The following is a 14957-nucleotide window of genomic DNA, read 5'->3' on the forward strand; positions in this document are numbered from 1 at the left end:
ATAAAATGATAGACTTGAGGGAAAGTTTGAAATTATTGCTAATGATTGCTGAATTATTAGGAAATTATTTCTATGAGATTACTTTTGACCATCTAATTTAGGAAGTATTTTCCAAGTGAGTATAAAGTTCAAATTCATTTGGCTTGAGTTGTAGAAGAAAAAATATCTTACTTTCCTTGCAATTCAAACTTTTATTTAAGATAGAAAGCTTCCCTCCTGGACAACAAGGAGTCGCAGCCTGGAATTGGTAAAATGTCTACTGGGGAGTGTGGGGAGGGGAGGCGGGGAGGAGAGGGAACTAATGAAACTCCGTTCGTTGTGGAATAGTTCACAAAGGAATACAAGATGCATTACATAATGCAGCCCTTTGTTTGTGGAGTCTCTGACCAAATCCTGCAGTGTTAGCTCAGGCTGAATGCTGCCACCAAAGTCCTTCCTAACTCCAGGCAGCTCCGAGTCTTTTTCCCCACTTCCTGCCATGATTACTCTGGCTTCTGATTAAATCGCACCTTATATTTAAGGTCACTAACCTAAAACGACCCAGAGCTGCTTATTTCTCTCCTCAGCCGTTCCCCTGTACTTGTAATATTTGGAAGCCGTGAAAATAGCTTCTGTCCCAACTTATGTAGTCTTTTCTCCAAAAGCAAATGCTATAATAGTTTCCTCACTTGTGGGTTCAAACATCAGGTGAAAGATTTTTGGAAGCTAATTAGCATGCTAAGGAGTCTGGAGCATTTGGGTGAGTCACAGTCATGCTTCCTAAGGGACAGAGAAAATGTCGTTGCTAGTGATATTTCGCAAGTGCTGTTTCCTCGCTCCGTTTAAATAGAGCAGGAGTTGCATTGAATTGTCTTCTTTATATTTAATAAAAGTCGTGTTTATATCATCTCTTTCAAACAACTATCCTTTTGGGGCTTTCTTAAAATACATTTCTACTAATTTTTGAAAACTGAAAGTTTGCTTTTATTGTATTAATAATTGTGCCGGGTTGTAACAAATTCTTCTCGTGGAATTTATTATAGACTCAAATGTTTCTTTTTTAACCTAGTTTAACCCTCTTTTCTTAGCTTAATACAAATTTTCCCCTTGCTTTCATAGTGAGAATTTTATTATATACAGTATATTGACTGTCTACTAAACTAGTATATATGAGAAAATTAATATTTATTAAATGCTCAGAATGTGGCCAATGTATGGCATTCAGTTAGGAAAAACAGTTTGGGTAATTCAAAGTATAAAAGTTATTTCTTGATTAGAAATGTGTTCCTGACTTGAGTGGCCTAAATAAATACTGGTTTGTGTTTCTCATGTAACAAGAGGTCCAGAGGTAGGGAAGTACTGATGTGTAATAAAATCGGAGCTGACGTCTCTGGAATTGTTTGCCTTTTTGCCTGCTTGTTGCTTTATGATCACAAAATAGCTGCTGCAACTCCTAGCATCGTGTCCATCTTCAGAGAGAGAGGAAGGGAGAAGGAGAAGGATTTTCTTTTACATCTACCTTTATCAAAAAAGAATTTTTTTTTCTCAAAACCAGCCTCTCAAACAGATTGCCACGTAGATCATACTGACTAGAACTGGGTCACAAGGCTACCCTTGGTTGCTAGGGAGGCAAGGAAGTCAGGGAACAGATTTGTCATAATTGGTTTAGAAATAGCTTAACTCATCCTGGACTGAGCACATTGTGACTCTTAACACAGGGGTCTGTAGCTAGGAAGAATTGGGGGAATGGATGTTGAGTGAGCAGCACTGTCTATTCCATATGTACTAGTCAAAAAAAAAGGCGGGGATTAATGTAGACTACAAAAACTAAAAAATGATTTATAATAGAGGTAGCACATAGCTAGACTACAAAGTAACTAATTAAATTCATTAAAGAATAAGGACACTTTGAGGAAGAACAGAAGCTTAAAATCAGGAACACATATGCTATCTATGCAAAGTAACCACTACATTGTAAATAAATCCCCTAATTCTTTGAAGGCATGAAGTAAGGGTTATTCTTATTTATTTTCTTAGCGTCTCAGACACATAGTAGATGCTTATAGAATCATTTAGAATCATAGGGAATTAATTCATAATATTCCAACTCAGAAGTCCAGACATGATTTAACAGATTATGGAGATAACAGAACAGAAAATTAGGACTCCCTGGACAATACCCAGGTGAAAGGAAACATTAATCTAGTCTGAACACTCCTGAATATTGGTTCTGAAGTAGTAGAACCTGGAATGCCTAAGCAGGTAGAGCAAGAAATGAAGTCAAGCTCTGAATTGGAACTTGATCTGTGAATGCCTGGTTACATTTCTGGAATCAAATCTTGGTAATACACAAGCAAGTCTCCAACAGGCCCTCCAGATGTTACAAGTAGTTAACCTATTGCTGTCACTTGCTCCCCTTTTCTCCCATTTCTGTTCACCATGACCTTTTAATGTGAAAGGGGCTTTGGAAAAATAAAAAATAGTTCATTGGAGATTCCTAGAGTCCTACTTGACAATAATTGAAATTTTACATTTCTTCAATTTCTGTTTTATCCCAGACACTCTGCTACAGTCTTCAGGAGATTATTAAAAACAAAAACCCTGCCTACATATTGTTTACATTCTAGTTAAGAATTTAAATATCTTGACTGGTTTAAGATAAAGAAAAGCATATATATATATATATATATATATATATATATATATATATATATATATATATAATACTTTTCAGAAAATAAAACTGCCAAGTCAGTCAAAAAGGATAGCTTGACTTGCTTTTATTGTTATGGTGTTGATTTAACCAGACAGCTTAGCCAAGAGTCAAACTTTTTTCCTGCAAATATCAGACAAGTAACTTCCCCTAAAGGAAAATTGCCTTACTCACTCTAGGCCTGCTTATTTTTTATTTAGCAAAGGATAAAGTGTCTTCTCCTATTTTGTTTACTGACTCTAGAATTTAGATTTGGCATATAGTATACAATATGGCTTAATAGTAGACTGAAATAATAAATAAAAGTAATTGCATTTTTGAATTGTACCTCCATGAGTTTCATATAATTTCAAGTATCTGACATTATTTTTTGTTTTTATGACATTAATTTTACCTGAAAAATATGTCAATAGACCAAGGGATAGACAGTGTTAAAATGTTCAACTTTAGTCACTTGATATAACTAGCACACTTATGGGCTTTGACCACTTAATGAGGTTCCCTTGTGACTTTAAGCTTCAACCTCCTTGGTTAGATTAGAATACTTCAGATTATTTGAACTGAAGAATACTTTTATTTTTAGAAAAGAACATCAATTTTATTTTAATTGATTGAATAATATATTTGCAGTGGCAGAACTTTAACAACTCCTCTAAAGACTTGTAGCATTATTAATATTGCTTTTGGATAAGTAACTCAATTTATCTTGGCATTGTTTTTATCATCTGCAAAAGAAGGTAACTGTCCTTACATGGTTTCTAGCTAATTTTTAGCTCTGAAGTTGTATGATTTCACTTTTTTAACTCATTCAACAAATATTAATGGAATACTTATTTAAGGCAAACCACTATGGTAGGGTATAATGATTTTTAATGTGATCTTTTTATGCAAATAGCTTATAATTTGATACATTCAAGACCAAGATGTGTATTTCTGAACACCTATTAGCTTCTTCCTTTTTGGGATGTCACTTATGAATGATGTTTTTTATATCTGATTAATGTTTTTTATATCTCATTAATGTTTTTTATATCTGAATTTAGAGAACCGAAAAGGGGGGAGCAGAACTATCATTTTAATAATGTGCCTTTGTATCCCACCTTTGGTGCAGAAAATTTAGAGCATTCCCCAATCATAATCTCATTCATCCCTAAAGAAGCCCAATGCATATAGAAAAAATAAATGTAGTTATTTCCATATTAATGATTAGATAACTGGACCTAAATTCCCTCGAGTTATATAATGAGCCAGTGAGTAAGCACAGGTAAAAATCTAGGAGCTCACTCCAGGACTGCCCAGCCAGCTTCTTTTATGTGTCACAGATTATTTTAGCAAGTGCTGTGGAGCCGGATGGGTAAACCACATTCCACACTTGCTCCCTCCTTGTTCCCTTTCCAAACAGTAGCTTAGCTATTGAGGATTTCAGATGTATCAATGGGAGAAATAGAAAGGTGAAGGGGAAGAATGGAATGTATGGAACAACAACTGTGATATGCAAGCTCTGATACAGTGATGTTGCAGTCTGTAGTTTGCTTTAAAATTAGCAGTGAAAGAAGTTGGGGACACTTCCATAATAAAGTTGGAGACTAGTCCATGAACATTTGACAGCATCTGTAAAGAAACCTACACTCTTGCTAGGTATCACTAGGATTTTCTTCGCCTACTTTGAGAGGAGTCAGGAACATGAGGAATTAATTTCTTTTTACAAACCTTAGCAAGCAGCTCCTTGGAAACAGGTGATTCTATTTTCCTTCTTTACCTAAATCTTCCTAGGTAATAAAAAAAAAAGTCAGATCCATGTTTCATCTCCTGGTTTCCTTAGTCAGAAAATTTGCATCTGATGCCTAGGAAAATGTTTGGCCTTCCACAATTGAATGTTTAAACAGGTGCACGCCACACTGGTCTGGCTGAGGAGAGGGAGTCTCTGCCTTCTGGAAACCCTGATGTTAAGAGAATGGTTCTTGTGCCAGCTTTCAAGAGTGCTTTTGTGGGGAAGTTCAGGTGATGCTTAGATCACATTACCTGGTTACCAGCCCACTGCCTCACTCCCATTCTGTGTTCTCAGGAAAAAAATTGATTTAATAGATTCACGATATTATTAAATACATTCTGCATTAATATTATATGTCCTCTTTGTATTCAAGTTGCAATACAATAGAATTTCATTTTATAAATAACACCTTTCAAGCTCACACCACAGGGCACAATACAAAAGAATCAAAATAGAACACAAATGCTGTAATCAAATGCAGACCCCAGGAAGGCTGATTAAAAAGGCATGTTGCTGGTAAGAGCAGCCGACAGGGTAAATGTAGTGGGTCAGAGCAGAAAAGCCAGCTGAATAGAAGGGTGAACTGGAACCAAAGGATGCGGCTGCCTGATACACAGGGACTTCCTCCTTTGCCACCATCTCCTTTTGAACTTGGAAATTACAGGGGAGAGGAGTGTGCTTATGTTGGTTATGGAGGTGGGGATCAAATATATGTAAGGTCGCGAGGTTTATCCTCAGTCCTTAAACACTACACAAAACCAAAGAAAATCCTAAATACAACAGCAGGGAGCTCTTGTCTACAATCTGATTGTGAGGCAACAAAGTGAGGCTTGTTCTGTTTGACAATACCTCTGCTTTTCAGAAAACACATCTGTGAGGAAACAACTAGAACCCTTCCATAATAGCGAGGTCAGATAGTACCTGAATGGCCAGGCATAGGAAGACATGGAAAGTGAGTGAAGCAGGTGCTTTGTGGTCTTAGTCTGGTGGTAGTCTTCTCCCCACAGGACCTCTCCTCACCCAATTGCTTTTAGCTCCTCACCACCACCACCGCCTCTTCTAAAGTCAAGGGCTTGTGCTTTAAAACTCTGCCTCTAATTCTAGGACAAAAGGTTCTGTTCTCTTCTTAAAAAATGAATTAAGGAATTGGGCAAAAATTGGGGAAGTGTTTGTTACCTCCCCTTCTAAAGTAAAACCAGTCCTAAAAGTGATCACTGTATACCTTCAGGAATGCACCACATTGGTCTTTGCTGATGCTTCTCTATTTAACTTTTGAGGGTAGGACAGGAATCATGAGAAAAATTCTCTATAAAACACTTTTTTCCCCTGAAAAATAGCAACCCATAGTTGACAATCATGGAACAGCAAATATGGGTCTATAGTCAATAAAAAGAAAAGGAGAAAGGGAAATAATTGAGGCCACTTTTACCACTTTTGAAAAAGAGTGACTCCTGATTACCCCATTAGTTGAAACTCTGGACTGACATCACTGATGTATAAATTTAGTTTAGTATTTCTATACATATTTTTCTTAATCTTTCAATTATAAACAATTTAAACATGTGGGCAGTATTTGGGGGTAATATTGTACAAATTCTACTTTTATTTAATAGAATGTTATTTTCTTTTTTGTTGTTTTTGTTTTGCTTTTAAATATATTTTATTGATTTTTTACAGAGAGGAGGGAAGAGGGATAGAGGGTTAGAAACATTGATGAGAAACATCAATCAGCTGCCTCTTGCACACCCCCTACTGGGGATGTGCCCACAACCAAGGTGCATGCCCTTGACCGGAATTGAACCTGAGACCCTTGATTCCACAGGCCAGTGCTCTAAACACTGAGCCAAACTGGTTTTGGCTAGGATGTTATTTTCTTTGATTCTGTCAGTATTTATTTGGCTATGCAGAGAGCCAATTTATTATCCAAGGCGAAGGGTAGTATAATAAATTGAGAACACTGGATTTTGTCTCGAGAATGAACAAATAATAACTATGCTGGTTATCAGTGTACTTTCTCTAAGATTTACCCTTTCTTGCTTATTCCACAAGCATGTATCTGGGACCTTTAAATACTTTTCCTTGCTTCTAGGTATGAGTGTGCTTGTCGGTAGAAGGTTCAGAGAGATATTAGAGAGGAAGAAATTTTTCTTTCCCAGTTCTCTGTACTCCTTTGTCAGGCTCCTCCAGTGTGCAAGTTGTCTCTAGGGTCTGGTGCCTGCAACACACACAGCCGCCTTGGTGCCTAGCAGCTGAAGCACAGGTAGTTTCTCCAGCACCTTGTGGCTAGCAGCTCCCTCCAGCACCCACCACACAACAGCTCCCAGCCATTTCTCTGCCTTTCATTCATTCAATGGCTGGGCCTTGTCCAACCAGGTCTGGATCCCAGTCCAGGGGTGCAGAGGACTCTTCCTTGAACACTCTATCTCAGCCCTACAAATGATTATGCTCTTTATATTTGCTTATTCTTATATAATTTTGAATTCTCTCCACTTCTTACTAGCTACTCCCTCATCACTTCAATCCTCTATTATAGTTAATAATTCTTTATATTAAACTTTGCCTATTCAAATTGCTATGTGGTTTCTTTCTCCTGATGGACTCCAACTGGTACATAATCAAAGAATATTAAAATAATCTATATTCTTTGGGAGTAAGGGAAAGTAAATATGATAAGCCATCTCTTTATGGAATGGATTAGCTTTGGTACCATGTGCCTTATCTAGGTCTGACTGTTAGATGAACAAAAACTTGTGAGAATTTAATGCTAGACTGAAAGGTGAAATATAAAATATGATTCTATATGCTATTTCTAATTATATATGATTCTTAGGACCAATTTTTAAATATTTTACTTAATGTCACAGTCAGTTCTTGAAAATGTATGCTATAACAACATAAACACCAAGTCTGCACTCAAAAGTAATTTATTGGTCTTTAAAATATGTTACAAAATAATAACCATAATAATCCTTTAATGCAAATGTATAGATTGTTGATGCTAAGGTGATAATGATACCCATTATTTAGTGATAACTCAGAAAGTCCTAGCACCGTACATGAGCTTATGCAATCTTTTTAGCAATAGAGGTGGACATTATTATTATTTCTGTTTTGAAAATTGGAAAACAGAGGCTGAGTTTAAGGAACTGGCCCAATGAGATACCTGCAGAAAGTTTCTGAGCTAGAATTTGAACCTAGATCTCCCTGGGAGCCCTGTTCTTAAGCACTGCACTCTGCTCCCAGAATACTACCACTGAAGCAAAGAGCAAGTAGCCTGGGCAAAGGAAACAGAATAATTGTGTTGTTATTCTCATCAAAGATCCAGGACAGGAGACTTCAAAGAAGCCCCCTAGAATGTATAGCACACTTTGAGATATTTCTGATTCAGGTAGTCTATTACTTATACTTAACAAGATCCAGACAAATTGGGTGAACATTGGTGATCAAATCCCCAAAGTGTTAACAGTGTATCAAAAACCTAGCAGCCTTTATTCCGAACTGAATTGAAGGCAGATGAAATATTAACAGCAGTTCTAGCAGCACAAAATGAAATATGAGATCCTGTATCAGAAATTATTAGTAACCTGTTAAAAGAAATGCTGAAAAATGGCAGTTACCAAATTAAAACTGAGAAACAGAGCTCAAATGGGAAATTTCAAAAAGTTTGGAGGAAAATAAATGACAGATTGTCCTCTTGGCTCTTATTACTATGCCATCCTAAATCCTACTTGGCGATACATGTGGAGGTGAAATAAGAACTGCATCACTGCCAGTGCTGGCCCTCATATTTGTAGTCCTAAGTGCTTGTGATGGTGTCTGGGATTGATTAGAAAAGTAGTTGGAATTTGGTAGCATTTAGCTTCATCTAAAATGAAGAGTCTGGAGACTCTTATTATGAAAGGCTTCCTCTCATTTGTGAATTGGCCCCTTTGCTCCACTTTTGGATGGCTGGCTTCCTCCATGCTGAGCTGCACTAAATGCTCTACATGGGAAAGCTATTCTCCTTAAACGCCTTCAAATTTAAAGCATCTATCTGGATGTGTTCATATTTATGATTCAAAATATCTAGCATCAAAAAAAAAGAAAGAGAGATTACAAATACCAAATACTGGGTAGTAAATGAAGGCAATATTTTTCTATTGGGAACCCAGATCAGAGAAGTGACTGTAAGCAGAGTTGTTGAGTAGCTGATGCCAGAGAGGAAAAGAAAATGAGCTATAGAACCATAGAATCTTCATGTTGGCAGAGTCTGTGGAGTTCATGCAGTCCTACCCTATCATTTTTCAATGAAGACACTGAGACATAGGGAGTTAAAGGACTTGACTTGCCGTAGACACATAGTTGTTTACTGACAGGCCAAAAACATTTCCCAACTCCCAGTCTGGAACTCTGCAGTTCAGTATGCTACTGCCATCCTCTACTGAAAGTTAACACTGACCCATCCTGGAATGCAGAAGAACTCAGCCTATATGAGGAGCAAGGAAAATGGTGAATATTGAGATGGTAATAGTCTGGGGAAAGAAGAGGAGAGAGGATACTTCTATGTTGTTACTTGTTGGAAAAGCTTGTGCAGGACAGTTTGTGTCAGTTTACTTCCCATAAAAAATAATAAAATATTTGGGTTGTAATTCCTCAGAGCTTATATTTATGCATTCGGATTTTATTTGCTTACTGAATTCTCTCTCATACAGGTTAGCTCCGTGTAGATTAGTTTGGAGTGGGAGAGAGGGGAGGGCAGTGCTATTGATCCCTGACAGTTACATGCATTTGACCTTCTCTCTCCAGAGAAATCTGGGGAAAATCTCCTTCATGTGACACTATTAACCGAGGGTCAGGTGTAGGTTTGAGATGTAAGAGCTATCTGCTCTTAACCCTTGTATTCTATTAACTTCATGCAGAACTCGGGACTTATGTGTGGGGGCCTTTTAATCATAAATTAGGTAAAATAATTTTCTTTATTTAGAAGCACAGAGTCATTTGAAGTAAACCAGTAGCAAAAGGGATATATAATAAAAATGTCTCAATAGGAGTCCTTGTGAAATAGCAATACAGTCTTTTAGACCAGTAAAATATTTTTCTGAATAGAGCAACCGGAAATGAGAGAATCAGACAGTATGATGGAAACTACAGATGGAATGCTGTGCATGAAAAGTGATTATATACAAGAGAGAGTTCAGAAAGGGTAGGTGTGGAGCTGGAAAAGAGGGGGTAATTGAAATCAGAAAAGATAATGCTTGACCAAGTCTAGTAAAATATTCCCTGCCACAATCACTGTTCCATGAAGAGATTGAGCCAAGAGGCCTGAATACACTCAGCTCAAGTTCAGAGCTGCCATTATTGTGGGAGGCATCAGGGAGAGCACATCCGGATTCCTGTTACACAGCAATCACTGTTGGGTGTCAGCATTCATCAGCCAGATGGTCAGACCCACAATTAATCAATTAGGCTGGGATGATCAGCTGGGCTAAGTTTCCCCCTTTGGTGAAAAGCCCTCATCATGCGGTCAGGGCCAATAGCACTTTCATCTTGTTGCTTTTGGAGAAGCTTCTAAACATCCCTCTTCTTTTCAAGGCCTCTAGTTATAGGACTCTGGTAAGCTCCAAGCTGCTTTGACAACATAGATTTCCCAAACCAAGATTGTAACATAATAGATGTTCTCTGTCCTCTGTCTTTAAGTATGTTCAACAGATAGAAATAAGCTTTTGAAAGCAGCATTCTCTGAGAAGTGTTACTCAGCTGATTTTACTAGTCTTTATATGGCTCTACTCAATTGGGTGGGACAACACTGGAAATGATTCTTTCACTGGACACTTAGGAGGATGATATGATAGTCAAATAAGAATGATAGCAATTTATTGAGTGATAAGGACCAAAAATATGCCAAATATGGATTCAGCTCTTGTAATAAATTCAATGAGTGTGATAGTGTTTCATTTCAAAGAGAAGGAAACTGAGGCCATAAAATTCATTAGCCCAAGGTTAAACATTTATTAAAGATGTGTTAAGATGACTTAACTCTCTCTGCAGTGAGGCTAAATAACTTCATGCCTAAATTTACTCTACATTTTCTTATACCATGCATTTCTAAGAGATGGCCATTAGAAATATATGGTAGATCCTTATTATTCCTTTTCAAAGAATGTTAAAGAAATATTATACTGGTGTTTCCCAATTCTGTTGATCTTGTTCTCTTTGCCATGCTATTCTTGCTGTGTTCCATTTGACTTGGGACAGCTTTCTTCATTATTTTGGGGCCATCACTGCTATTTGGTGCTAATTCTGTTTCCATTTCAGTCTCCTGGATATAGTTCCTCTAAGTTTGTTTCAGACACTAAGACTTTCCTTTATGTGTTGGCTTCTAAGGCAATTTGCCTCCTCCCAAACAAAATGTTGGGTTACTGATTGATTGCTTATGTTGAGCCTTATTTCCCCTCTCCTCTTGCTATATCACTGTACCACTGTACTGCTCAGAAGTGTTGGAAACACCTCATGGTGAGAAGTGTTGCTTCCTGATGGAGGTCTGTGCTAACCCCATTGAGTTGAAATATGGGCACAGCATATTTCCCTAGTATTTCTTCATTGAACTTATGCCTTTTATTTTTCTCAGTTCTGCTCTACTCTCACTCAGGCTTTACTTGAGGAGTGCTTCTCTTTAACCTTGTGTGGCCTGTGATCTGCAGGCTATTCAAGGACACTATTGACCCAAATATAACTTTTTGAGATATTAGGCTCTTACGTATTTTATGCAGTATGGAGCTTCTTTTTGCTACTTTGACGGCAGCACTTTGTTTTTATTTGTTGGTTTCATTACTTACCAAATCAAGAAAGCAATACCAAAATACTAGGAGAGTATATCCTAGTAGGTAACCACCTGATTTCTCAAATCAAGCTTGGGAGCGCATGGAAGAAAAGGTATTCCAGAAATCTTAATGAGCATCTTTTCTCCTCGAGGGCTCTACCAGTGCCCTCTCTTTCTGATTGTGGTACTCTAATTTGTTCTGTCTGTGTTTGGTAGGCAGCTGTTTTGCATTTTTCCCTTGCTGCTCTCTTTTTCTGCAATCCTACAGTCTTCACCCACTAGCTGATGAGGCTCTTTCATTGTGACCTGCAGTGTCTCCGCACATTGCAGAGCCGAGCACTGCAGTCCAGACGGCCTTTCTGCTTCAGTTCGCTCCTGACCTAAACCCCCCTGCTATTCCAGGCCTGGCCTCTCATGACCAGAGACTGCTGACTCATCCTGGCCTGTGCCAAGCTGTGCAGTCGCTTAGCGATGTGGACAGGAGTTGAAGGACTAGAATGAGATCACTGAACTCATTTCACTTGTTGCTTACGGTACAGTCCAGCATGAGCTGGAAATGTAGGAACCTCAGCCTCCCGAGCAGAAAGAGTAAGTAGATTAAACACACCGCATCACCAAGTCCTCAACAAGCAGAAGTTGGGTGGAGGGTGGGGCTGGCTTTCTCATGGCTGGGGTTAGGGCATTCGGGTTCACCAGGAGTGTTCCTTTGTCCTCTCTTCTTCCTCTCCTCCACAGTCAAACCCTCCCCCCCCCCTCCTCCTCCCTGAACTTCCCTTCTGAAAATGTCCGGATGGCACAGCAATGATCTGGGCAGAAATGAAATTTTGCTAATAAGCAGCCTCCGCAAAAAATCCTGGAACAGTGACACTGTTGAAACTGCTTAGTTTAGTTTGTCTACTGGGAACGCACAAGAACCTCCCAACAGAATTCAAGAGAGTGAAAAAAAACCTTTTCTTATTCTCCTTTTCTCCTTGATTCTCCTTTTTCTTTCTGTTTCGAGGGAGGTAGTTTCAGGAGACATGGCTGCATTCTGGTGTGGTGTAAAGTTTTCCGTCGGGAGACAATAATGTACATTCCTCTGGCAGGACGGGATGGTGTGTGTGTTTTTTTTGTTTCTGTTGCTGTTGTTTATTTATAAGACATTTCCTCTCAGTTAGTGGAAGTTCGATCGTAAGAGGCTCCAGTGATTTTCCTTCCACCTCCCCTCCCTAATTTCTGTGCTTCAGCACTCTGGAACACTGTGAACTCGACAAGCTAATCAGAGCAGGGAGCTTAGCAGCCAGGCCTGGACACTCTCAAGAGTCTGTGCTGATTCTCAGTCGGCACTCCTTGGATCAGGAACCACAGTCTTGGTGAGTGGTGGTGAGGTTCCAGAATTTGATGTGTCAAGGATTCTATTCTTGGTGTCTTTGAGGCAGTCAGGAAATAACGGGTGTTTTCAAAAAAAAAGGGGGGGGGGGGGAGGAAGGACACAATTCTTTTAAAAAGCTACCAAACAGTCCGCCGTAATGGCGAAGATTTCAGTGTGCACAGCCAAGACAACTCTATACACAGTGGCAGAGCGTGTGCCAGGAGGACCCGCAGCATAGGTTTCATGCTGCCCACATGGATGTCAGCGTTGACATGCCTAGCACACATGCTGGTAGGAGGAGGAAGATAGGTGAGTGAGTGGGGAGGTTGGTCTTATTCGGGGTGGTAGGAGGGGGAAGTGAAAGTGGGATGCATCGTGCATTTGAAGTTTCTTTTTGCCAACTTTTCAGGCATCTCTATTCTGAACACTTACATTATGCTCAGAATACTTCTGTACCCAGCTAAGCGAGACAGAAAAGTGGATACATAGCAAAAGAATATTATGAATACTGTTCTTTTAAAGATCTCTTTGCTAAAATCTGGTTGCTTTTCAATGTTAGGGAACCTCCCCCAACCCAACCTTTTGGAAAATATTATTTGTCATACCCTCTTCTTTATGCTTCTGTATTCATGGTATCGAACAGAAGAATGCAGTGAGAATCCTTATTTGGTTTCAGGGAAATTTATCATCCTGACATAGGAAAACTAGATGACGGTCCTCACAGTATTAAACCCAAATATAGTATTGTCCTCAATACAAGAGACTCTGATTGAATGTGCTCTGGGAAGTTGTCGAAGGAGTAGAATGGGGTGGTTGCATCCTGTATGAGACGAACAGAGGAGTCAACAGACCTGGTTTTGGAGTCAATATGTGCCTTCTATATCCTTATTAGCAACTCACACTCTCCTGGAAGAGGAATTTCAGTTGAAATGTGTGTGTCCTTTACCGTCAGGTCTTGTTGCTCCTCCAGGGTCATTTGATCTTATAGTGTTTTCTTGTCTTCTTTTCAATTTCAAGAATCAGGCATGCTCCAAATATTGAGTGGAAACAAACAAACAAACAAACAAAAAACAACAACAACAACAAAAAAACATGGTGACCATAAAAGCATTTGGCTCTGTGGCAGCATCTGAACTGAATTGCTCTTTGGAGAGAGGGAGGAGCCTTTGATGTCCTCAATATGGTTCTCATAGGCTGAGACTTCCAAGAACCACAACCCAGCCTAAGGGGCACTTACTCGATGTTCTTAAATATTTGGAAAGAGATGCTATTTAATTGTTTTCGCTTTCCTTGCTATTACCAGACTGCCAGTAGATTCCTCTTAAAAGTTGAAAATGCTTTAGCAATAGTTGATTTTACATTTAACCAGATGTGTGCTGTGTATGTTTATTGTGTGTACTCTTGTCCCAGCAGGTAGAGTCATCTAACGTATTACATTGGTACTTAGCTTTGGGATTTTGTTTGCTACTCTCCGCGATTCACATTCTTAACCATGTAACTCATGTGTGCTCATATGTAACCAAGTTCCTTACAGAGACTGCCCCCTGTTGCAGCCTCATCAGGCTCTGTCAGTGACTCTCAAACTAAGAGTCCAATTCCTATCACAATTCCTATAATTTAGAAGGCAAATAAAACTCCTCAGGTGTTACTGTGACAAGAAGCAGCAAGTTTTAGTAAGACCAAAATATGCTATAAGTTTAGTGTATATAATTTGCCTATTTTGGTTAGGCACATTAGTTATGATCATACTGTTTGTAAATATAATGTTTCTTGGGGGTTTGCCATTAGGTTTCTTGTTTGCTAAAGAAATAAGTTGAAGTGGAAAATGATAATATAAAATTTTAGTTACAGTGTAAAAAAATGTAAGTAGCTTTTAGCCCATTACTGCCAAGACACACACAGGAGGTTGTGTCTTCCTTAGTTAATACTCAGGCTGCACAGACTCCCAGGAAAACTGTCTTTTAATCTAGGAATGTCTATTAGGACTGCATTGAGGGCAAGCTGTATTTCTAACACTTGGAAGACATTTTTATTGAAATCTTCTACATCTGTACATAAAATTTTGTCAGTGTTGTTAAGCAGAGAATAGGTAAATACAAATATCTAAGAAATGACATTTAACAAATATAACCTGCCAGAGAGATTTTCCTTATTGTTGCCAAGATCTAGAGCTCCATGTGGCTGTGGAAGAATCACATGATTAAGCTAGTGTCTAAGAGTCAGAATTTGATCAGTACACCTCTAATAGAAAGGCAGGATAATGATCTATTTTGTTCTGCTTAAATGGTTGTGTTAATAGTACCTAATTTTTTTTCAAAACCTATCTTTAAACCTTTATAGTATA

At 38.6% G+C, this 14957-nt stretch overlaps 1 protein-coding gene across 11 annotated transcripts in view; it reads left to right on the forward strand.

The window, feature by feature from the left end:
* Positions 1 to 14957, forward strand: part of ZBTB20 (zinc finger and BTB domain containing 20) — an 821112-nt gene that overhangs the window by 489995 nt on the left and 316160 nt on the right. Inside the window, exon 1 of one of the 11 annotated variants that reach the window (XM_036444522.2) lies at positions 10368 to 11850. The exons of the other annotated variants lie outside the window; for them this stretch is intronic. The gene's annotated coding sequence lies outside the window, so the exon portion shown is untranslated. Of the gene's footprint in view, positions 1 to 10367; positions 11851 to 14957 lie in introns of those variants that run through there. 11 annotated transcript variants of the gene reach the window in all.

This window comes from Pipistrellus kuhlii, unplaced genomic scaffold (assembly GCF_014108245.1).
Source record: "Pipistrellus kuhlii isolate mPipKuh1 unplaced genomic scaffold, mPipKuh1.p scaffold_m20_p_2, whole genome shotgun sequence".
Classification (NCBI taxonomy): Eukaryota; Metazoa; Chordata; class Mammalia; order Chiroptera; family Vespertilionidae; genus Pipistrellus; species Pipistrellus kuhlii.